Below are 25198 nucleotides of genomic sequence, written 5' to 3'. Positions count from 1 at the left end.
TATGCAGATTTCTGCTGCCAGCTTGGATTTCTCCTCAGAAAATGGGATTTTCTTTTCTATCACATTGTCAGGCTGCAAACTTTCTGAAATTTTATGCTCTCCTTCCCTTATAAAACTGAATGCCTTTAACAGCACCAAAATAAACTTTTGAATACTTTGCTGCTTAGAAATTTACTCTGCCAGGTAACCTAAATCATCTCACTCAAGTTCAAAGTTCCACAAATCTCTAGGGCAAGGGCAAAATGTCACTAGTCTCTTTGCTAAAACACAACAAGAGTCACCTTTGCTTCAGTTCCCAACAAGTTTTTCATCTCCATCTGAGACCACCTCAGCCTGTATCTTATTGTCCAGATAATTATCAGCATTTTTGTTAAAGCCATTCAACAAGTCTCTAGGGAGTTCCAAACTTTCCCACATTTTTCTGTCTTCTTCTGAGCCTTCCAAACTGTTCCAACTTCTGCCTGTTACCCAGTTCCAAAGTCACTTCCACATTTTTGGGTATCTTTTCAGCAGCACCCCAATCTACTGGTACTAATTTACTGCATTAGTTCATTTTCACACTGCTGATAAAGACACACCTGAGACTGTGAAATTTACGAAAGAAAGAAATTTATTAAACTTACAGTTCCATGTGGCTGGGGAGGCCTCACAATCACAGCAGAAGGTGGAAGTCATATCTCACATGGTGGCAGACAAGAGAAGAGAGTTTGTGTAGGGAAATTCACCCTTTTAAAATAATCAGATCTCGTGAGATTTATTCACTATTATGAGAACAGAACAGGAAAGACTTGCCCCCATGATTCAATTACCTCCCACTGGGTCCCTACCACAACACATGGGATTTCAAAATGAGATTTGGGTGGGCACACAGGCAAACCATATTAGATGCATAGTTTGAAAATATTTTCTCTCATTCTGTGCGTTGTCTGTGTACTCTGCTGATAATTTCTTTTGCTGTGCAGAAGTTTTTTAGTTTAATTAGGTCTCACCTATTTTTGTTTTAGTTGCATTTGCTTTTGGGTTCTTGGTCATGAACTCTGGCTAAACCAACATTTAGAAGAGTTTTACTGATGTATCTTCTAGAATTTTTATGGTTTCAGGTATTAGATTTAAGTCTTTGATCCACCTTGAGTTGATTTTTGTATAAGGTAAGCGATGAGGATCTAGTTTCATTCTTCTACATGTGGCTTGCCAGTTATCCCAACATCATTTATTGAATACGATGCCCTTTCTCCACTTCAGATTTTTGTTTTCTTTGTTGAAGACTAGTTTGCTGTAAGTATTTGGCTTTATTTCTGTGTACTCTATTTTGTTCTATTGGTCTAAGTGCCTATTTTTATACCAGTACCATGCTGTTTTGGTAAAAATAGCCTTGTAGTACAGTTTGATGCTGGATAATGTGATGCCTCCAGGTTTGCTCTTTTTGCTTAACCTTGCTTTGGTTTGAGGGGTCTTTATTGGTATATATGAATTTTAGAATTGGTTTTTGTAGTTCTGCAAAGATTGATAATGGTGGTACTATGATGGGAATTGCGATGAATCTGTAGATTGCTTTTGGCAGTATGGTCATTTTCACAAAATTGATGCTACTCATTCATGGGCATGGGATGTGTTTCCATTTGTTTGTGTTCATCTGTAATTTCTTTCAGCAATGTTTTATAGCTTTTCTTGTAGAGATCTTTCACCTTCTCGAATAGGTATATTCCTAAGTATTTTATCATATATTATTTTTTGCTGCTGTTGTAAAAGGAATTGAGTTACTGATTTATTTCTCAGCTCATTCACTGTTTCTCAGCTCTTTTTTTCATTGTTTCTTAGCTCTTTCATTGTTGGTGTATAGCAGTGTTACTGATTTGTGTACATTGATTCTATATCTTCAAATTTTACTGGATTCATTATCAAATCTAGGAGCTTTTTGGATGAGTCTTTAGGGTTTTCTAAGTATATAATCATATCATTGGCAAATAGTGACAGTTTGACTTCTTCTTTACCAATTCGAATGCCCTTTATTTCTTTCTCATCTGATTGTTCTAGCTAGGACTTAAAGTATTATGTTGAATAGAAATGGTGAAAGTCATCATCCTTGTCTTGTTCCAGTTCTCAGGGGAAATGCTTTTAACTTTTACCAGTTCAGTTTGATGTTGGCTGTGGGTTTGTCATAGATAGTTTATCATTTGTTACATTGAGGTATGTCCCTTCTATCCCAATTTTACTGAAGGTTTTTATCATAAAGGGATGCTGGATTATGTCAAATGCTTTTTCTGCATCTATTGAGATGATCATGTGATTTTTGATTTTAATTCTGTTTGTGTGGTGTATCACAGTTTTTGACTTATGTATGTTAAACCATTCCTGCATCCATGGTATAAATACCAATTTATCACAATGTATTCTATTCTTGATATGCTGTTGTATTCAGTTAGCCAGTATACTGTTGAAGATTTTTGCATCTATGTTTATTAGAGATATTGGTCTGTAGTTTTCTTTTTTTGTTATTTTTTTTTCCTGGTTTTGGAATTTGCTTGATATTGGTTTATAGAATGATTTAAAGAGGATTCCCTCTTTGTCTTTTGGAATAGTTTCAATCAGATTGGTACCAATTCTTTTCTGAATGTCTCATAGATTTCAGCTGTGAATCCATCTGGTATTGGACTTTTTTTGTTGGCAATTTTTACAATTACTGTTTCAAATTTGCTACTTGTTATTGGTCTGTTCAGAGTTTCCATTTCTTCCTGATTTAATCTGGCAGGATGTATATTTCCAGGAATTTATCCATCTCCTCCAGAATTTCTAGTTTGTGTGCATAAATGTGTTGATAATAGCCTTGAATAATCTTTTGTATTACTGTGGTATTTGTTGTAATATCTCCTGTTTCTTTTCTAATTGAGCTTAATTGGATCTCTCCTTTTTTCTTGGTTAATCTTTTTAATTGTCTATCAATTTTATCTTTTCAAAAAAACAGGTTTTTTTTGTTACATTTGTCTTTTGTATTGTTTTTTGTTTGTTTCAATTTCATTTAGTTCTTCTCTGATGTTTGTTATTTCTTTTCTTCTGCTGGGTTTGAGTTTGGTTTGTTCTTGTTCTCTGTTTCTTCAGGCATGACCTTACATTGTCTATTTGTGCTCTTCCAGAATTTTTAATGTAGGCATTCAATGCTATGAACTTTCCTCTTACTATCACTTTTGCTGTATCCCAGAGGTTTTAAGTTGTGTCACTATTATCATTCAGCTCAAAGAACTTTTTAACTTTCATCTTGGTTTTATTGTCAACCCAAAGATCATTCAAGAACATATTTAATTTCCATGCATTTATATAGTTTTGAGGGTTCCTTACAGTGGTCTGGAGAATACTTGATATAATCTTGATTTTCTTAAATTTATTGATACTTGTTTTGTGATCTATTATATGGTCACTCTTGGAGAATGTTCCATGTGCTGATGTAAATAATGTATATTCTCAGTTGTTGGGTAGAATCTTCTGTAAAATTTGTTAAGTACGTTTGTTCTAGAATATAGTTTAAGTCCGTTGTTTCTTTCTTGACTTTCTGTTTTGATGATTTGTCTAGTGCTGTGAGTGGAGTATTGAAGTCCCTCACTATTATTGCATTGCTATCTATCCCATTTTTAGGTCTATTAGTAATTGTTTTATAAATTTGGGACCTCCAGCATTAGGTACATATATATTTAGGATTGTGATATTTTCTTGCTGTACTAATACTTTTATTATTATAAAACGTTCCTTTTTGTCTTTTTTTCTTACTGTTGTTGCTTTAAAGTCTGTTTTGTCTGATATAAGAATACCTACTCCTGCTTGCTTTTGGTTTCCATTTGTGTGGAATATCTTTATCCACCCCTTTATCTTAAGTGTATGCGAGTCCTTATGTGTTAAGTGACTTTCTTGAAGACAGAAGATCCTTGGTTGGTGGATTTTTTTATCCATTCAGACATTCTGTATCTTTTAAGTGGAGCATTTAGACAATTTACATTTAACATTGATATTGAGATGTGAGTTACTGTTCTGTTTATTATGTTAGTAGTTGCCTTAATACCTTCTTTGTTTTTTTCAATTGTGTTATTTTTTATAGGTCCTGTGAGATTTATGCTTTAAGCAAGTTTATCTTTGGTGTATTTCAAGGTTTAAAACTTCTTTAAGTATTTCTTGTAGTGCTGGCTTAGTAGTGACAAATTCTCTCAGCATTTCTTGTCCAAAAAAGACTTTATCTCTCCTTCATTTGTGAAGCTTAGTTTTGCTTATTTCATTGAACATATTTAGGTTCATTCTTGTTAGCTGACAATTATTTTGTTTCACAAGGCTAAATATGGGATCCCAATTCCTTCTGGCTTATAATGTTTCTGCTAAGAAATCTGCTGTTAATCTGATAGCTTTTCCTTTAGAGGCTATCTTGATACTTTTGTCTCATAGTTGTTAAGAGTCTTTTCTTCATCTTGGCTTTAGATAGCCTGATGACTATGTGCCTAGGTGATGAACTTTTTGCAATGCATTTCCCAAGTGTTTTATAACTTCTTGCATTTTGATGTCTAGACCACGAGCAAGGCCAGGGAAGTTTTCCTCAATTATTCCCTCAAGTTTTCCAAACTTTTAGATTTCTCCTCCTCCTTAGGAACACCAATTATGCTTAAGTTTTGTTGTTTAATATAATGCAAACTTCTTGGAGGCTTTGTTTTTTTTGAATTTTTTTTTTTAGTCTTTGTATGATTGGGTTAATTAGAAAGCCTTGTCTTTGAGCTTTGAAGTTCTTTCTTCTACTTTTTCTAGTATACTGTTGAATCTTTCCACTGCATTTTGTATTTCTCTAAGTGTGTCTTTCATTTCCAGAAACTATGATTGTTTTTTCTTTATGATATCTTTTATCTGAGCATTTTAATTCACATTCTATATTGTATATTAATTTCTTTAAGTTGGTTTTTACCTTTCTCTGGTATCTCCTTGAGTAGCTTAATAATAAACCTTCTTAATTTATCTGGCAATTCAGAGATTTCTTTTTCAATTGCAACCATTGCTGAGGATCTGGTGTGATCTTTTGGGGGAGATTATAGAACCCTATTATGTCATATTACCAGAATTAATTTTCTGGTTCCTTCTCATTTGGATAGACTATTTCAGTGGAGAGGTCTAAAATTCAAGGTCTGTTGTTCAGATTTTCTTGTCCCTGAGGGTCATTCCTTGATGTGGTGTTCTCCCCCTTCCCCTAGAAGTGAGGTTTCCTGAGAGCTGGACTACAGTGATTGCTTATTGCTTTTCTGGGTCTAGCCACCCAGTGGGGCTACCAGGCTCTGGGCTGGTGCTGGGGGTTGTCTGCAAAGAGTCCTGTTATGTGATCTGTCTTTAGGTCTCCCAGCCATGGATACCACACCAGCTGTGGCAGAGGTGGCAGGAAAGCGAAGTACAATCTGTGAGAGTCCTTGGTTGCAGATATGTTTGGTGTGCTGGCTTTCTTGAATGCTGGTTGTGCTAGCAGTGAGGCTGTCATGTGAACACATTCGGGACTTCTGATTAGCCAGGATGTTGCACGCAGTGGATTTAGATATTGTCTTCTCCTTTTTGTTTCTCAGATGATGGGCAGAACCACAAAACTCTTAAGAATTCTATGTTTTGTGTTCAGCTACCATTACCAATTTCAGTTGTAAGCTTCCTTTGCCCTGTGACCCCTCCCCAATTCTGCTGGCTGTCTTCATCAAGGGCCCCTGTGAGATACAGTCATGGCTGGCTTCCCTAGGCTTGAGCTGGGGAGTGGGAGTGCCTACAAGGCACTTCCTGTGGCTATTTGTACTTTTATATTTCATGTGACTCCTTAAATCTGTTCATTTCTAGGTAATGTTAAATCTTTCTCCTATGATCTACATTTTCAGATTTCCCAGTGGGGATGTGTGTTTGAAGGTAGGTTTTTTTCCCCCTCTCACACTTTGGGAGGTCATTTTTTTTGCCTGTTTAATGGAATTTGCAGTAGTGTGTCACTTCTTTCAAATGATCTGTGAATTCTTTTAGTTTTCCTGGTAGGTTCCTGCAATGGTGCGTGGAGCAAAAGATCACAGTATGAGGCTGTACATGCTGTTCTGTCATCTGTCTACGTGGAAGCCGCATGTTAGCCCTGTAACCTATCCTCCGTCTTCCCCCAATCTCCCCACACACCTTATATTTTCGTGTATTGCAATGTAGGTGCAATTTTTTTTCTTTCCACTAGATCTTAGTTTCCTTTAGGTAAAATATGTGGTTATTTCATTTTGCATCATTAGGTTCTATTTTAGAGCTAGAAATTTTCAGATGCCCAATACACTTATGTATTTGAATTTTTTTCATAATTTTATATTAGTTTTATAAAAATATATTTTCATGCATAATAGAAACTATATAGTATATATTAATATAGCTGACATAAATATTTCTGAAATGTTGAGTACTTGACAGGTTTACTTGTGACAACTTTATCAATGCATAGTTATCACAGAGAAAAACTCTCTGAGAACATCAGGAAAAAAGTTGATTTTTGCATCCAATAGTGTGTGCGTGCGTGTGTGTGTGTGTGTGTGTGTATTTAGAGTATACAAAATGTAGAAGTCAATTTCTACATATTTAAATGAATCTTTCCATCAACAAATACCAGGATTATACACTTAAATTATTTTTAGTTTGTTGAAAGAATTTTTGATATTGATAAATGATATTTACTGATTGACAAAACTTAAAGTCCTTTGCATTTGCTACTCATTAAATATTTTATAGCACTGCAATTTCAGCAACATATTAAAATAAAAACCCTGATGTAATGAAATAGACATCTCACTTTCTGAGGTATGCTTGCAGACATTTTTCACATACACTTTATAACTTCTATGGTAATTTACAGTTATTAAAGTGTTTTTCCCCCCCAATCATGCAATGTATTGTTCAATCAACGTAGTTTTAGAAAAACTGCATTTCTTTCTACCTAGACTTCTAAGATGAGAGTACAGAATGGTTTCAGTAGGTTTAATGACTCTCTTTAGGATTTGTGCCTTAAGAATTTGGAAGCTTTTAAAGAACATTTGTAGTAAAGGGAGAGGATAGTTTAATACATAGCAGCAGGAAAAAAAAAACCTCCACAAAATTGTCATGTGCTCTGAGAACTGGGATGGCAATTTTTTGATATTCTGCTATTGAATTAAAATAAAACTTTTAGATAATTATTTCTTCTACAGAATATGTTTTCCACAGAATAGTCAGATTTAGTAAATAGACAAAATATACATTGACCTTTGATAGTCATTTATTGGTATATGATCTATAGCAAATATTCTATGTCACAACACACAATTCATGTTTCTAAAGGACTGAAAGATATTTAAAAGAATGATAACCTTTCCCAACATACAAATATCAAATAGACTGGACATGGTAGCTCACGCCTGTAATCCCAGCACTTCGGAAGGCCAAGGTAGGGGGAGGGCTTGAGACCAGGAGTTTGAGACCAATCTGGGCAACATAGGGAGACCCTGTCTCTACAAAAAAATAAAGACATTAGCCAGGTATGGTGGCACATAGCCCCCTCTGTTGTCCCAGCTACTCGGAGTGCTGGGTGGGAGCATCACTTGAACTGAGGATGTCTAGGCTACAGTGAGCCATGATTGTGCCACTGCACCCCAGCCTGCATGACAGAGTGAGACCTTATCACACACACAAAAAATTGAATAAACACTTCAAAGATTTTTATTTAACTAAGTTAATAAAGATTGAATAAGGTGTTACAAAAAAGAACATAGAATAATATGCATTTATACTCAGGTAAAAAACAATAAAATAAATTTACAAATGAATGCAAAACTTATGCAAATTATCAGTGTCCACAGAACAACAGTCACTTATATTCCACAAAGCAAAATTTGAATTTGTATGAAAAAGAATTATTTGATATTTTATGAAGGTTCTTTTTCTTACTACTTAGAAAATTATAAGACAGCTCTAAGATGATGAAAATAGAAACAAAAATTTCCCCCAAATCATACAACCAGATAGCTATACAGGATGTGCTCTAAACAACACACAATTTTCCCTTAAAGGGTCTTACTATATTTTGATTACTTCAATTATTTCACACAGTCTTGTCCTCATGAACTAGGTACAGTATTTTGGTGTACAGCTAAGGATATGTAAAGTGAATGAAAAATATCTCCAATATAATGCCTGAATTTAAATTATCATGCCATATTACTTGAGATTATAATCTTTGTCCCTCTGTGGTTAATCATCTTAAATTCAGTAAATCTTCATTTTCATGTTCTCATCCCTATTCTTTTTAGAATTTTCTTTTGTTAGTGCCAATAAAGAAGAAGAAATAAAGATATGTACTAAATTCCTAAAAATGGACACATTAATATATGAACTTTAGTTCAAATTGTTTACAGGGTTAATAATGAGATTCATATTTAAGCAAAGGAAGAGACACCTTCATATGCTTTAAAAAGATTAGCATTTTATTTTATTTTTCATTGACATATAATAATTAAATGTGCAATGTGATGTTTTGTTAAATGAATACATTATATAATGATCAAATTAAGTAATTAGTATTTTTGTCACCTCAAAGCTTTGCCAGTTCTTTGTGGTGAGAATATTCAAATTTCTCTCTTCTAATTCTTAGAAATATATCATACATTATTGTTAACCATAGTCACCCTATTCTGTGTTAAAATACCAGAACTTATTTTTTTAACTATAACATTGTATCCATTATCCTGCCTCTCCCCATCTTCTCTCTTACTTCCCCTCCCTAGACTCAGGTAACCTCTATTCTACTCTCTACTTCTATGATCTCAGCTCCCATGTTAACTACAGTACTTATTCAGAATAGTCAAGATAAGAAATCAACCTAAGTGTTCGTCAACAAATGAATATAGGAAATGTAGTATATGTGCACAATGCAATACCACTCAGCCATAAAAAAAGAATGAAATCTTGCCATTTACTGCAATAGGAATGAACCTAAATATGTTCAGTGAAATAAGCCAAGCACAGTAAGACAAATAATGTATGATCTCGCTCATGTGAAATTTTAAAATGTAGGTTGGGTTCTAACCCCAAGGAGAAAGGAGAAACAAATGAGAGACTGAAAGTGCACTGCATAATCTGTGAATTAATCTGGAGAAGAGGAAATGGTGGGAGTAGTCTACACTTATGCCTCTATGACTATGTAATTTGTGCTTTGGATTCTAAGCCTTCTTATTAACCACCCTTGCAAAATAAAACATCAGTAAGCATTATTGAATAGATTTGAGTGAATTCTTTTTTTTTTATTCTAGTTTAAGTTTTAGGGTACATGTACACAATGTGCAGGTTAGTTACATATATATACATGTGCCATGTCGGTGTGCTGCACCCATTAACTCGTCATTTAACATTAGATATATCTCTTAACGCTATCCCTCCCCCAACCCCCCACCCCACAACAGGCCCCGGTGTGTGATGTTCCCCTTCCTGTGTCCATCTGTCCTCATTGTTCAATTCCCACTTATGAGTGAGAACATGCGGTGTTTGGTTTTTTGTCCTTGTTATAGTTTGCTGAGAATGATGGTTTCTAGCTTCATCCATGTCCCTACAAAGGACATGAACTCATCATTTTTTATGGCTGCATAGTATTCCATGGTGTATATGTGCCACATTTTCTTAATCCAGTCTACCATTGTTGGACATTTGGGTTGGTTCCAAGTCTTTGCTATTGTGAATAGTGCCGCAATAAACATATGTGTGCTTGTGTCTTTATAGCAGCATGATTTATAATCTTTTGGGTATATACCCAATAATGGGATCGCTGGGTCAAATGGTATTTCTAGTTCTAGATCCTTGAGGAATCGCCACACTGACTTCCACAAAGGTTGAACTACTTTACAGTCTCACTAACAGTGTAAAACTGTTCCTATTTCTCCACATCCTCTCCAGCACCTGTTGTTTCCTGACTTTTTAAGGATGGCCATTCTAACTGGTGTGAGATGGTATCTCATTGTGGTTTTGATTTGCATTTTTCTGATGGCCAGTGACGATGAGCATTTTTTCATGTGTCTATTGGCTGCATAAATATCTTCTTTCGAGAAGTGTCTGTTTATATCCTTTGCCCACTTTTTGATGGTTTTTTTTGTTTTTTTCTTGTAAATTTGTTTGAATTCATTGTAGATTCCAGATATTAGCTGTTTGTCAGATGAGTAGATTTCAAACATTTTCTCCCATTCTGTAGGTTGCCTGTTCACTCTGATGGTAGTTTTTTTTTTGCTGTGCAGCAGCTCTTTAGTTGAATTAGATCCCATTTGTCAATTTTGGCTTTTGTTGCCATTGCTTTTGGTGTTTTAGACATGAAGTCCTTGCCCATGCCTATGTCCTGAATGGTATTGCCTAGGTTTTCTTCTAGGGTTTTTATGGTTTTAGGTCTAACATTTAAGTCTTTAATCCATCTTGAATTAATTTTTGTATAAGGTGTAAGGAAGGGATCCAGTTTCAGCTTTCTACATATAGCTGGCCAGTTTTCCCAGCATCATTTATTAAATAGGGAACCCTTTCCCCATTGCTTGTTTTTGTCTGGTTTGTCAAAGATCAGATGGTTGTAGATATGCGGCATTATTTCTGAGGCCTCTGTTCTGTTCCATTGGTCTATATCTCTGTTTTGTTACCAGTGCCATGCTGTTTTGGTTACTGTAGCCTTGTAGTATAGTTTGCAGTCAGGTAGCATGATGCCTCTAGCTTTGTTCTTTTGGCTTAGGATTGACTTGGCAATGTGGGCTCTTTTTTGGTTCCATATGAACTTTAAAGTAGTTTTTTCCAATTCTGTGAAGAAAGTCATTGGTAGCTTGATGGGGATGGCATTGAATCTATAGATTACCTTGGACAGTATGGCCATTTTCACGATATTGATTCTTCCTACCCGTGAGCATGGAATGTTCTTCCATTTGTTTATATCCTCTTTTATTTTAGTGTGTATGAGTATATCACTGAAACCCTATTGGTATAGATACCCCTATATGGTAATATTACGTTTTAAAATGTTTAAGGGATTATAGTAAAAGCACATACCTGTGCACAAAACCCAGCACATATTTTGTATTAAATGTTTTATAAAACACTCAATCTTAAAATATCTCAAAATTGTATGGCTAATTGAAAGGGAAACTTTTTGTTTTAGGTCACAGTTATTAAAGTATGCATATTTCAGGGAACATTAGTTACAAGATTACTTGAAGACCCTTCAGTGCAATATTTTTTGGTTTAGTGAGGTGTATTAGTCCATTTTCACACTGCTGATAAAGACATACCTGAGACTGGGCAATTTACAAAAGAAAGAGGTTCATTGGACTTACAGTTCCTCATGGCTGGGGAGGCCTCACAATCACGGTGGAAGATGAAAATCACATCTCACATGGCAGCAGACAAGAGAAGAGAGCTTGTGCATGGAAACTCCCCTTTATAAAACCATCAGATCTGTGATATCTATTCACTATCACGAGAACAATATGGGAAAGACCCACCCCCATGATTCAATCACCTCCCACTGGGTCTCTCCTACAACATGTAGGAATGGTAGGAGCTACAATTCAAGATAAGATTTGGGTGGTGACACAACCAAACCATATCATAAGGTAAAATTTCTAAACCAGGTTGCAGAATCTGAACAATAATATAGTGACACAGATTTTGAGATTTGACTTGGACTTGGATTTTGATTCATAGAATTTGACTTGAAGTCTTAAATCATTATGATGTCACTGTTAGCACAGCATAATATTATATAAGAAAATAAGCTTTACTTTTTTAAAGTTTAAAAATTTAATAAATGTGTTCCTGGAGATAATTCCTGGAGAAAAAAATAAGCAATTTCAATAGAATCTTCTTTTTCTTTGCTTTGAATATTTTATTCTATAAATCAATATAGTACATAATTCCTTATGTCATAAAATGTGGAGGAAACATCTTTTCTTTTGTATTAACAAATATTTGTAAGAATTCAGAGGTGTTAATCTATCCTACATTACAAAAAATGTTTGTTTGAGTGTCATTCTAAAATTTTCTATTTCTAGCTTCTGAAAAATAATGATTCACTTAGCACATTCATTTACAACTCGACTTTCTACAGAATCAATTACAAAAAAACTAATGGTAGAAAATTAGTGGCAAAAAGATTTACATAAATTGCTGAAAGATATAATTAGTGGATATTTAACAGGTAATTAAAGAGGCTAATTCAGAGGATGTACAAAGAAGAATACAGGTAAACTTTTGCAATAGGTAATCACAGAGAATTGGAGCAAAAAAAATTAGAAGTAAAGGTAACTTAAAAACAGTTGTGTCTACCGATTATAAGAATCAACATTCTTTATTCACTCACTATTCACTGCTGGTTGAAGATTAGCAATTTTGTAACAATACTTTAGTAAATTTGTAATTCCGTAAAAATAGAAATCTTTAAATTACTAAAATTTTAAATTATAAATATATAAATTAGTAATTTTGTAAATGTAAGTTGTACATTTTTAAATCTGTAAATTTGTAAATTAGAAACTTTAGAAATTAATAAATTTTAAAAGTTAGTAAATTTATCCATGTTTGAAGATTAGCAAATTTGCCTCTATAACACTTTAAGGGAAATAAAACTTAATATTCTGCTTCTCACTGAGTTGAAATGGGAATGGCAATCTAGGAAACTCTAGGTTTTGCATTTGGGAGAGAGTCCCATAAAACTGTCTGTACCATCCTGTATGCATTCTAAAATAAGCCAGTCTCAGAAATCCAGAGTGGAAAGTTGCTCATTTAGGTGAGAAGCCAGCTGTGTCCTCTAATAATAAACAGAGTCCTGGGATGCGAAACACAACTAGAAATCACTGGATAGACAAATAGAAAAATATCCCAGTAGTCATAGAGATAATTCAAAGAGAAATTTAAAAGTCAATGATATAAAACAAGATCAGGTATAAAGAATTGAACTAAAATTACTAAAAAGAATCGTGAATTTGGAACTAATAAACGAAGATACTAAAAACCACAAGACTTCTAGAGTGTGCAGAGAACAGTGAATGAAGAAAGTAATTTAAAACATAAAAGAAAAAACCTATATAGATGAAAAGGGGTACAAAAATATATTAAAAGGGCCTTCTAAAAGTATCAATCCAAAGGAAGAAAGCCCAGTCCAGGACCGTTCTAAAAATACTTATAATAAAGAATTAAATAACATTATGAGTAGCATCTCACATAATGATCAGAAACTAGATGCATTTCCTCTAAGATCAGGAACAAGGTAAAAATGTTCCTTCTTACTATTTCTATTCTACATCATACTGGAAGTCCTAGCTAATGTAATAACAAAGGAAAAGGAATTAAAACACATATAGATTGAGAAGGGAGGAAAACAAAAAGTCTGTTGGCAAATAATAGGATTGTCCATGTAGAAAGTTTCAAAGAATCAACAAAAATTTCCTGGCACTAACAAGAAATTATAGCAAGATGAGAGTATACAAAGTTAATATACAAGTCATTGCTTTCCTATATATCAGTAATGAATAATTGAAATTTGAAATTAAAAACATGACCATTTATATTTCTATCAAAAAATGTATGCACTTAGCTATAAATCTAACAAAATAAGTACAATTTCTGCAAAACTAATCACAGAGACCTCAATAATTGGAGAGATATTCTATGTTCATGGATAGGAAGATTCAATATTGTTGAGATATCATTCTTCCCAACTTCATTTATAAATTCACTGCAATCCCAATCAAAATTGAAGCAGGGTAGTTTCTAGATATTTATGAAATAATCATAAAATGTATATAAATAGACAAAAGACCTAAAATTATCAACAAAATACTAAACATGATAAAGAAATTTGGAGGACTGGCATGAATCACTTTGTAGACTCTATACAAGACTACAGTAACTGAGTATTGTATTGTTTTGTGTTGTATTATACTGTATTGTATTGGTGAAAGAAAATAAAAGAGCAGTGCAATAGAATAGACAGCCCAGGTATAGATCCAACAAATGTAGTCAACTTATATTTTACAAAAGATTAAAAATAACTCAATGGAGAAAGTATGGTCTTTTTAGCAAATATTTCCAGAAAAAAATGGAAAGCTACATGTAAAAATATGAAACTATATACAAGCCTTAGCCTTTCATAAAAATGAACTCAAAAGGCATAGGAGACTTAAGCATAAAATGTAAAACATGTGTTCCGTTCTAGACTATAGAATGTCTAGAAGACACCATAGTAGAAAATGTAGATGAACTTGCAGTTGATAATGACTTTTTAGATGCAACACCAAAAGCATGATTTATGAAATAAAAAGTTGATAAATTGGACTGCATTAAAATTTAAAACTTCTGCACTTTGAAAGTCATTACTAAGAGAATGAAGAGACAAGCCAAATTCTGTGAGAAAATATTTGCAAAACTTTTATCTGATAAAGGACTGTTTATGCAAAATATGCAAAATTCTTTAAAACTCAAAAGAAGAAATATACAACACACTTAAAATGCAAAAATCTGAAATGATACCTCATCAAAGACGATATACAGGTGGCAAAAAAGCATATGAAAAGATGCTCAACATGATGTCATTAGGGAATCGCAAATTAAAAAAACAATGGCATACCACTATAAATCTATTAATGTAGTTAAATGTCAAAGCACCAACACCACCAAATCCTTGGAAGGATGTTGAACAGGAACTCTCATTTATTGCTGGTGATAATCTAAAATGGTACAGACACTTTGGAAGACTGTTTCGGAGTTTTCCACAACGTAAGAACACTTTACCATACGTTCCAACAATTGCACTCCTAGATATTTACCCAAATAAGTTGAAAACTTATGTCCTCTAAATAGCCTGCATACAAGTGTTTGTAGTACTTTTATTCAGAATTTCCAGAAATTGGAAGCAACCAAGATATTCTTCTATAGGCCGATAAATAAAAAAAACTGTGGAAAATCCATACATAGTTTAATAAAAGTTAATAAAAAGAAATGAACTATGCATCCATGAAAAGACATGGAGGAAACTTAAATCCATATAGCTAAGCGAATAAAGCCTGCATAAAAGGTTATATACTATATAATTCCAACTATCTGGAATTCTGGAAAAGGCAAAAAATAGGGTAGAAAGATCAATAGTTGCCAGGGGTTGGTGGGAGAGTGGAAAAGATGAATAGGTGGAACCCAGAAAATTTTTATGGGAGTCAAAGTTTTAGATATAATACTATAATGGTAGATATATGATATTATGCATTTGTCTAAATAGAAATTATTTAATAGAAATAATTTAAGTTGTACAACCGTGCAACACAAAGAGTGAACCCTAATGTAAACTATGGACTGTAGTTAATAATAATGTATCAATATTGGCTCAACCATTTTTGTAAATACAGCACACTAATGCAAGATGTTAATAACAAGGAAAACTTCACGGGAGTGGGAAGAGGATATATGGAAATCTGCGTTTTGCTCAATTTTTCTGTTAACCTAAAACTGAAATGGGAAAGGTTCCCTTGTCCCTCTTGTAGGGCGTGAGACAGAGGGAGTGGCTCTCTTCTTCAGTGCCCCAGTGCTCAAACCTCTAGGGGAGCATACAGACAGGCAGGCTGTAGGACTCAACCCCATTGCAATGCCTAGGGGTGAATGTTTACAGCTCCTGAAACCCCAGTGGGCGTGTGTTACAGACTGTTCGTTTAGTTTAGCTGTCCATAAGTGGCTTGTGTTTATCAGCTCAACTAGAACCTCTGCCTTATGGCAAGGACAGGGGGCTTTCTGTATCCCAGGGATTTTTGCCCTGGTGTACCAGAAGAATCGGATTACACCTGGGCTTGGAGAATGAGTGCAAGGTTTTATTGAGAGAAAGTAGCTCTCAGCAGATGAAGGAGCCAGAAGGGAGATGCAGTGGGAAGGTCTTCCCCTGGAGTCGGGCCTCTCAGCAGCTGTACTTTTCTTCAACGCCCCAGCCAAACTCGCATTGTTCTGCCAGTGGATGGCCTGCCTCAGTGCTGATATCTGCAAGTGCCTGTGAGCGTGCTCTTCTGCTGATGTGCTCCTCTTGACGTCCAGCAGCTTGTTGTCTCTGCTGATAGGGTCTTGGGGTTTTTATACGCACAGGATGGGGGTGTGGTGGGCCAGGGGGTCTTGGAAAATGCAACGTTTGGGCAAAAAGGCAAGAGTGCCTGTCCTCACCTAAGTCCATGAGTATAGGCCCAAGGGTGGAGCCCTAGTGAGGGACCCGCTTTTCTCTACCCAGCACTTCCCTGTTACCCTCCTGTGTCAACACTGCTCTACAAATAAAGTTTATAAAAACAAATAGTTAAAAAATAGACTCAAGTATCCTCAAAAAATAATAATCAAGTCAAGGCATTCAAAAATGCTGAGAAACCTTTTCTACCCTATGGAGGAATTATCCCAAAGAATTTAGAATTTAATGTGCAATAGAGATTTCTTCTCAAACATAAAAGAAATAAAAAAAAGAGATAATTTAGTGGCATTGTTTCAGATAAGCTCATATTTATTTAATAGAAATAAAATATTTTGGCTTCACTGGCCTTTGTTTTCTCACATTCTGTGTCTTGAAACTGCTAAAGACAGCATAGTTGACATTTTTAAGGCATGAATTGCTCTAAGGGTGATAAGAGTTGATACTAGAATTATGTAACAAAGCTAAGTAAAATACTTCATAAAGTACGCTTAAAATGCCTCATTTAATCAGAGTAATCCTAACAAACCTTATTTCCTTAGTTTAAGGGTATAGACTCAACTACTGTACCCATGAGGACCACAAGTATGAGGCTTAAATGATAGAAGTTGATTAATATGCCATGTAATAGATCTGAGATAGATGTACAGTTTGTTGAGTGTTTTTTTTTATTTTTTTCACACTTAATGTATTTTCTCTCTGAGTTTAAGGTGGCTGTTTTGGCTTCTGCCATTATATCTGCATTTCACACAATTGGAATGAAGAAATAGTAGGAAACACACTTTTACATATTTAAGGAGATGACTGTAAGTGCCATAATCATTTCTGCTCTCATTTTGAGATATGTTACATGGCAAGAAAGCTGGAAAACATAGTCATTACCTGGGTGACCCTGTGCCTATGTAAATTCTATTATATGAAGAAGGAAAAAATGAATATATATACAGTCTGCTAAAAATCACTGTCATTGTGGAAATCTATGCCTGCTTCTCCATGGTAGGAAAATTTTGTTTAACTGATTAAACATTTTGCCATGAAAATTGTGTTCCCAATGCTTCTGCTATGTGGTTCTTAAGACAAGAAAAATATTCACCTTGGCTCCAGGGACTGTCTTCTTGGGAGCTTCCAGGTGAGCTTCCAGAGTTGGCATGATTTCTCACCGAATGCACTGAGCAAATATTTCATATTTGGATATCATTGGTTGTCTTGAGCCAAAACAAGCATAACAAAACAAACATACTGTGCCTGCACCAGGTCTTCAGCTCTTTCCCTTCTCAGAAAGCCAAGCACAATATATAATTAATGTTTTCAGAAACAGGAAAAATATCTGCAGCTGCCATTGCCCTCACCACAGGTAGTACACAATCTGATATGTTGTTAACCAGTTGTGTCAGGTCTTATTATAAACAATAGAAATAATCTTAAACAAAAACAAAGTTAATAATGAGAACAGAATAAGTGCAAAGATATCAGAGGTTTACAGAATAGACAAGAGGCTGGAGGGATGGGCCAGACGATGGATGGACAATTGCCCCAAGACAATTGTATTCTGAGTCCTGCTCTGAAGATTTTAGGACTCAGAATAGGTCTACCATTACCAAAAATTAATAATAATAATAAAAAGAAAAAGAAAAGAAAAGAAAAAGAGATTTGTTTCGTGCTATGAGCAGAGATCTGAATTCCAGTATCACTATAGTTTTTGTGTCACCAGTTCAACAGTAAAACATTAATCCAAGTCAGGAGATTTCTAGGGGAAGCAAAGTATTTGGCCCACTTATTTTGCCCTTTTATAAAAACTGGGGAATTCCCTTCAAAGAGAGGCATTGTAATAGTAACAAGATAGTATTGAATGTTGAATAGTGAAAACAAGACAAATATATGCTATCTCAGTGTAGTTTATGCTAAATTCAGGAACAAAATTATAATTTCCCTCTAGGAAATGTTCCTCCTCCCTCTTGGAAAACTTGGGCTTTCTAATTTGAGTTATAAATTTTTCCAGAGTCATAAATTGCATCACCACTTAAAGCTTTCTGTCATGGGTGAAACTAGCTGGGGCTGGTGTTGTGGGTTGTAAAGGATTTTACTAAGACAGTTGTAGGTAAAGAAAGGCAGATTTATTAGAAAAAGTATGAAAATATGTTGCAAGGTTGAAGTGGGCAGCACAACAGAGGAAGAGCTGTCTGCAAACAGGCGGGGGTTGGAGGGAAGTTTTATAGGGTCTTGCTGGAGGGGCTACATGAGGAATAAGGTCGTGCTGCTGGGATAAGTGTGGAGTGAGATCATTGTGCCCATGGGCTATTTGTGATAGGTCATTTCTCAGAACAATTGTTCATTGTTCTTCCCTATCTGGGGCTCTCCCCAACCTAGGGCTTATCCCCTCCTGGGGCCCCTTCCTCCTTGTTGCTTAAATGTCTTATCAGGACTTGACACTTTCTAAAAGGCAATATTCCACATCCCAGCAATTCCTAAGTGGTCCTGAGATATTTTCATTATTTAGTGAGTGAAGCAAGAAGAAAACATTTTCTTCTAAGCCTTGTCCATGATAAAAATTTTCTAATGTCACTACCATAAGGGCCACATTGTGTCCAGCTTGGCATCAAATAACCATATGATGGAGAAAATAATTTCATGCTTTGAATAGCACCCCAAACATATCTATGACAAGTGTGCAGACATTAGGACGTTTATAAATATCCCTTGAATTTGCTTTGTCTTTTTTAGCAAATAATTCTTAAGTTTCAACAAGTAGTATACATGTGGTAAATAAAGGATACTTTCTAGCCTAAACTCCTGTATAACACAAGTTTCTAAAACCTCAAATCACTGTTCAGATATCACCTAGCCATTATTAAATTGCATTTGCAAAAAAAAAAAAAAAAAGAAGAAGAATAACTGAGTTAATTATGACAGTGAAAGAGATCTGACCTAACCGCCTCCATCTTGGTTCTAACCTCTAAGCTGTCCTTGTTCATTCCTGGGCAGAGGCTGAACTAACCTTGAGAAGGAATTTAGTGTATAGATTAACTTTGAAACAAAGGTGATATCCTTTTTCTGAAATAAACCCTCTCCTTTCCTGAAGACCAGTCTGCCTTTATAGGACTAACAGATGAGCTGCAAGATTAGAAATTACTTAGGAGCCATGTAGCCTCTAGCTTCAAGAGCCTCAGCTTCCCCAAATTGCTACTGGGAATAACATCACTGTTGTAAAACCGAAGATCAGTGCTGGAGATATTTCTGATGCACCAGCTGATGCCACCCAGACTGGTAATCTTGCTCAATCAGTACTGTGATCCCACCCATGAACAGAAGACAGCAAGAACAACTCACTTTCTCACTTCCACCCTCTGTGACTTTATCTCCAGTCATCACTCCCCACTTCCTGAGGCCCTGCCCACCAAATTATACTTGAAAATTCTGATCCTCAAATTCTTAGGGAGACTGATTTGAGTAATAATAAAACTCCAGTCCCCCATACAGCTGCCTCTGTTTGAAGTAAACTCTTTCTCTTTTGTTATTCCCTGTCTTGATAAATTGGCTCTGTCTAGGCAGTGAGCAAGGAGAACCTGCTGGGCCGTTACACTTATGCACAAAGGTTTTAAAACAGTACATTATTCTTATATTTTAGATTTGCCTTAATATCCCCATGGAATAGTTCTTCACGAAGCTGTCAGTGTATATTTAATTGCATAGAATTTAACGTTTTGAAGTTATGACCAAGTAGTTTGAGGACAAACCTATTTTTTGTTTGTTTTCACTTGTTTTTTTACTATATATTATATATGCTTACTGGATATAGGAGACATGGCATAGTGTGGCAGGTGAGATCTCACTAATGGTTGAACAGGCACAGGCCTCCATAAAAGCTGCTTTAGCACCGACTGAGTAGTTAGGTTAAAATTAAAACTGAGAGGGCCAGTGCCCTCACATAAAGGCTAGAAAGTAACATTAGCCTGCCAAGAGTGTTGCCCGGGCCTCCCCTGGGACTTACAACATGTCAAGATAAGAAAGGAATTCTTACATTCCTCATACCAGGATCCGTTTAGGATTAGGCAAGTTTTATTGAGGGTCTGAAGATACTCTCCAGACCTTCATACCTTAGCTGGAGACAAAATAAGGGTAATCACTCCCAAAATAAGGGTAAACCAATCCCTTTAAAAGCAAATTTGACATTTAACCTATTAGAAGCTTATTTTTTTCTCAAAATTTTTTTTCTTTTCTTTCTACATAACTAAATCATGAATTTTCAGTCTGACCTTAGGTCTTTGACTTGACTATCATCACTGTCTGGCTAACAAAATAATATATATGTATGTGTGCATGTAAAACCACAATGGCTGATCTTTCAAATTCTCTTTTTTAATAGTTCCAATTTTTATTTTAGATTCAGGGGGTACACGTGCAGATTTGGTACATGGGTGTGAACCCAAAGTGTCTGAGACAGGTCTCAATTTAGAAAGTGTATTTTGCCAAGGTTAAGGATGCACGTATGACAGCCTCAGGAGGTCCTAACAACATGTGCTCAAGGTGGTTGGGGCACATCTTGGTTTTAAGCACTTTAGGGTTACATGAGACATCAATCAATATGTATAAAGATACATTGGTTCAGTTTAGAAAGGAGGGCTTCCAGATTATAGGTAGATATATGCTTTTAGACATTTTGGGAAGATATGAAACGTCAATCAAGATGTGTAAGGCATATACTGGTTTAGTCCAGGAAGGTGGGACAATTCAAAGTGGGGGCTTCCAAGTCACAGGTAAATAAGAGACAAATGGTTGCATTATTCTGAGTCTTTGATCAGCCTTTCACTGAATACACAATTTACATGTGAGAGGGGAGTAGAGGTATAGTCATTTACGGCTTACTCTGGCTCAGTAGATCTGCATTTTTACATAAGCAATAGAGCAGAAGAAACAATTAGGTATGCTTTTGTCTCAGGTGACCAGAAGGATGGTTTTCCCTCTAATACTTGTGAATATAAGCTATCAATTTACACTGTTGGGGTGAAATTCAATATGACTGTGTTAGAGTAAAGATCTTGAGGCCTACAAAGAATTTCCTTGTGGGCAAATTATGAGGGAGGTATGTAGCTTTTTTATCTTTGTAGCTAGCTTATTTAGAAATAAAATGTGAGGCAAGTTTACCTTGCACAGTTTGCAGTTTAGCTTTTCCCTTTGGCTTAGTGATTTTGAGGTCTCAAGGTTTATTTTCTTTTCACATGGGCATATTGGGTGATGCTGAGGTTTGGGGTATGAATGATCCTGTCACTCAGGTACTGAGGATAGTACCCAACAGTTTTTCAACACTTGCCCTCCTCCTTCCCTCCCCTCTATAGTAGTCATCAGTGTCAGTGTCTATTGTTTCCATCTTTATGTTCATGTGTAATCAATGTTTAGCTCCCACTTATAAGTGAGAATATGTGGTATTTGGTTTTCTGTTCCTATGTCAATTTGCTTAGGATAATGGCCTCCAGCTGTAACCATGTTGCTCAAAGAATATAATTTCATTCTTTTTTTATGGCTGTGTAGTACTCTATGGTATATATGCACGATCTTTTCTTTATCCAGTCTACCACTGATGTGCATTTAAGTTGATGCCTTGTCTTTGCTCTTATGAATAGAAGCTTACTTTTTAGCTCATGTAACTATGTCATGGTGGGTAATCTTCCATGCAATAATTTAGGCAACCTATGTTCTTCCTACCTGCGGTTTTGTCATGCCCTGGATGTCAGCATTCTCAGCTCAATCTTTTGCATCTTTTGATGAGACAGGTAGAAAGAATGTGGAGGGTCATGTGGTAGGTTTTTTTGGGCCAAATTGGAAAGTAGCAAACCTGACTTCTATTCTCATTCCATTATCTGAAACTCAGCTGCACAGCTACTTCTAACTGTAAGGGAAGAATGTAGGCTAGTTTTATGATAGTCTTTCTAGGAAGCAAGAGACAAAAAGTGTCAGGTTCTAACCGAGGTCTGAGGGGAGTCAGTGGGCAAGTAGTGGGTAGCTGGAAAAACACTCAGAGAATAGTAGATAGTTTTGACATGGCTTTACTCTCTCTTGGCACATGAGCAAGCGATATGTACAGCATTAGCAGGGTAATTACACTTTTACAGACAAAAGGGCTCTGAGCCAAGCATGAGCTCATGTGGGTGATCACCTAATGTGCCTCATGTGGTGTGGTTATGTAATGTGTGGGGTTGTGCTCCTGTGCTCCAAACCCGCCGAGTCATGCAGCACCAGAAGGCTGCCTCAGCCCATTCCTGACTAAAGTGAAGCCATTTCCTTTACAAAGAGTTTGATAAATAACTAGACAAACTCTGCCACAGTAATATAGACAGGCCAGGATCTGGGACACTTTCTGTTAATGCTCCTTGAAATTTTAATCAAAACCTGTTATGCTATCTCAACAATAAGCATCTTCAGATAATTAATTTTTAAAACTATCCTTTTAAATACTACTGTGAATTATCAAGGGCTCCTATTTTCTAGCAGGTAAATACTTTTATTTTAAATATATAAGGTCATATCTTTGACCCTTTAGCCATAGGAGTATTTTAATACCAAGTCCTCAAATCCAGCTCTGAATGTCCTGGCTCTGTTGGCAGTAATTTAGGGCAATATGACCAGAGAACTGTTTTAATGCATTTTCCAAAAATGTGTTTCTCTACCTATATCTAAATAAGGCCTGATTTACTCTATCATGATAGAGAAAGCATCTGACTGAAAGGTCACAGAGCTATTTGTGTTAATGAGCAATTCTTTAATAAAAATAACTTATTTCTTGAAGACACTACAATCTCTAGGACTGCTCTCTAAGTTATCTGGATTGAAATTTTGTGTGGTTCCATATATCTATATCTGACATTACATTTAGAGAGGAGAGACTCAAATTCCCCAGCCTCTCCTTCCAGTCCTCAGTACTGAAGGGCTACCCAAGGAAATATGTTGTGAATTAATTTGGAGAAGCCTGTTGGGACAGTACTCATTTTAGAAGTGGGATATGTGCATCTCTGTATTTATGTGTGTGGTGTGCTTGGGATGAGTGTTAGAGTGAAGCCTTACTTTTACTGCACAAAACTTAACTGAGAATAATGTCCATGTGTCTTTCTTTAGCATAGTATAGACTCTACTAAATAAAATAATTAAATAAATTGCAGTTGGCCACTATCAATCTGTGGACCCTTGTGTATCTTCTTACTCCTGGCATAATGTCTCCATTGTATCCTGCACATACCTGACAGTGATAATTTCTTTAGAAATTAGCCTCTTAGTCATATAGCCAATATATGAAGTTGCCGGGTCAATAAAAGACTTATAATTGTTTATAATTATTTTCTTATTTCTCACCACTACTTAATATCAAGATTATTCCTTTTCTTTCACTTTGTCCTGCCTCTCACCAGTTAACTGAAGCTGAGAATTTCAGCCTGAAGCTGACATGACACTACGACTGTTAGAGCCGGATTCACCATGGTATTTTAAAACACCATTCCTTGTCTTCCTTAGGTGGCACTCAATTTGGAGGAGTCTTTTTTCTAACTAGTTTTTGTACATGTTCCTACTTTCTCTAAAATGATAGCAAATTAAGGGCTAATCTATGTTGCTTTTGCTCAGATTTTTTTCTTTAAACGCTAACATTTTAAGTCCAGAAACCTTTTTTTCCCTGAGTTTCTTAAGGAGGAAAAACAGGGCTTTCATGCATTATGGTGAATCATGGTGAGCTGTTGCATATAGAGTCTTAGTGGTATCTTTTTTGGTTGTCTTAATACTCATTATTTGCCTTCTCGTGGGTTTGGACAGATTTTCTTTCATTCTTTTCTCTTTATATGCAACATTTCTGTAATTGGAAGAAATAATATGAAGGTCCTTGCTCTTGTAGTCAGCATGTTTGCTACATTATTCTACCATGTATGGATCCATGGTTTGAACCTCCTGCAACTTTTGCTCATTTTTCTGTTTTTTTTTTCTAACAAAGCCACTAATATTAAAACAGAAGAGAAAAAAATTCTCTCTAACACATGACTAGAATTTGAGGTCATTTATTTTGGTTACAGTGCTCACAAATGTGAACTAAAGAATATGCAGGAATATAATATACATGATCAAAGCAGTATTTGTCTTAATTTAGCAAATATGTATTGAGCCTAGACTATGTACCCAAATTTCTCAGTGTGGAATGTATCAGTGAACAAAATAGACAAAAATTCCTATCTCTATAGAGTTTTTATTCTAATGGCAGTGAGACAAACAGTAACACAATAGACAATACATTTTATTGCATGTGAATTGTACAAACTCTGTGTCACCCTTTCAGATTTCCTTGAATGCCTTTTTTCTTCCTAAAGCACTTTTGCTTCCCATATCTTCTGCTGTCTGGGGACAACCATGTACTTGCCTAGGGATTTCTGACCTCTTTTTTTTATTAACTTTTATTTTAGGGTCAAGGGAACATATGCAGATTTGTTATATAGAAAAATTTGTATCATAGAGGTTTGGTTTGCAGATTATTTAATCAACCAGGTACTAAGCATAGTACTTGATAGTTATTTTTTCTGATCCTCTCTCTCCTCCTACCTTCCACCATCTAGTAGGCCCTAGTGTCTGTTGTTCCCTTCTTTGTGTCTATGTGTTCTCATTATGTAGCTCCCACTTACAAGTGAGAACATGTGGTATTTGGTTTTCTGTTTTTGTGTTAGTTTGCTAAGGAAAAGGACCTCCAGCTCCATCCATATTTCTGCAAAGGACAGGATCTCATACTTTTTATGGCTGCATAGGAGACCACTGACCTCTCCTTTTTAAGGGTTATCATTACCATAGCTGAAACGCAGTGTTTCTAATTCCTTCACAACTTAAGGACTTTAATAAAATGTATGATACCCCAAGTGTCCACCAAAAGGGGCAAATCATTCAACACTGTCTCTAGTTTCTTCATTTCTTTTAAAAAGTACTTTTTTGAACACTTAAGTCTGTCCAGACACTGTTCTAGTTCCTTAGGCT

This window comes from Hylobates moloch, unplaced genomic scaffold (assembly GCF_009828535.3).
Source record: "Hylobates moloch isolate HMO894 unplaced genomic scaffold, HMol_V3 SCAFFOLD_18, whole genome shotgun sequence".
Taxonomy (NCBI): domain Eukaryota; kingdom Metazoa; phylum Chordata; class Mammalia; order Primates; family Hylobatidae; genus Hylobates; species Hylobates moloch.
The sequence above is the reverse complement of the archived record's forward strand: the minus strand, read 5'-3'. Positions refer to the sequence as shown.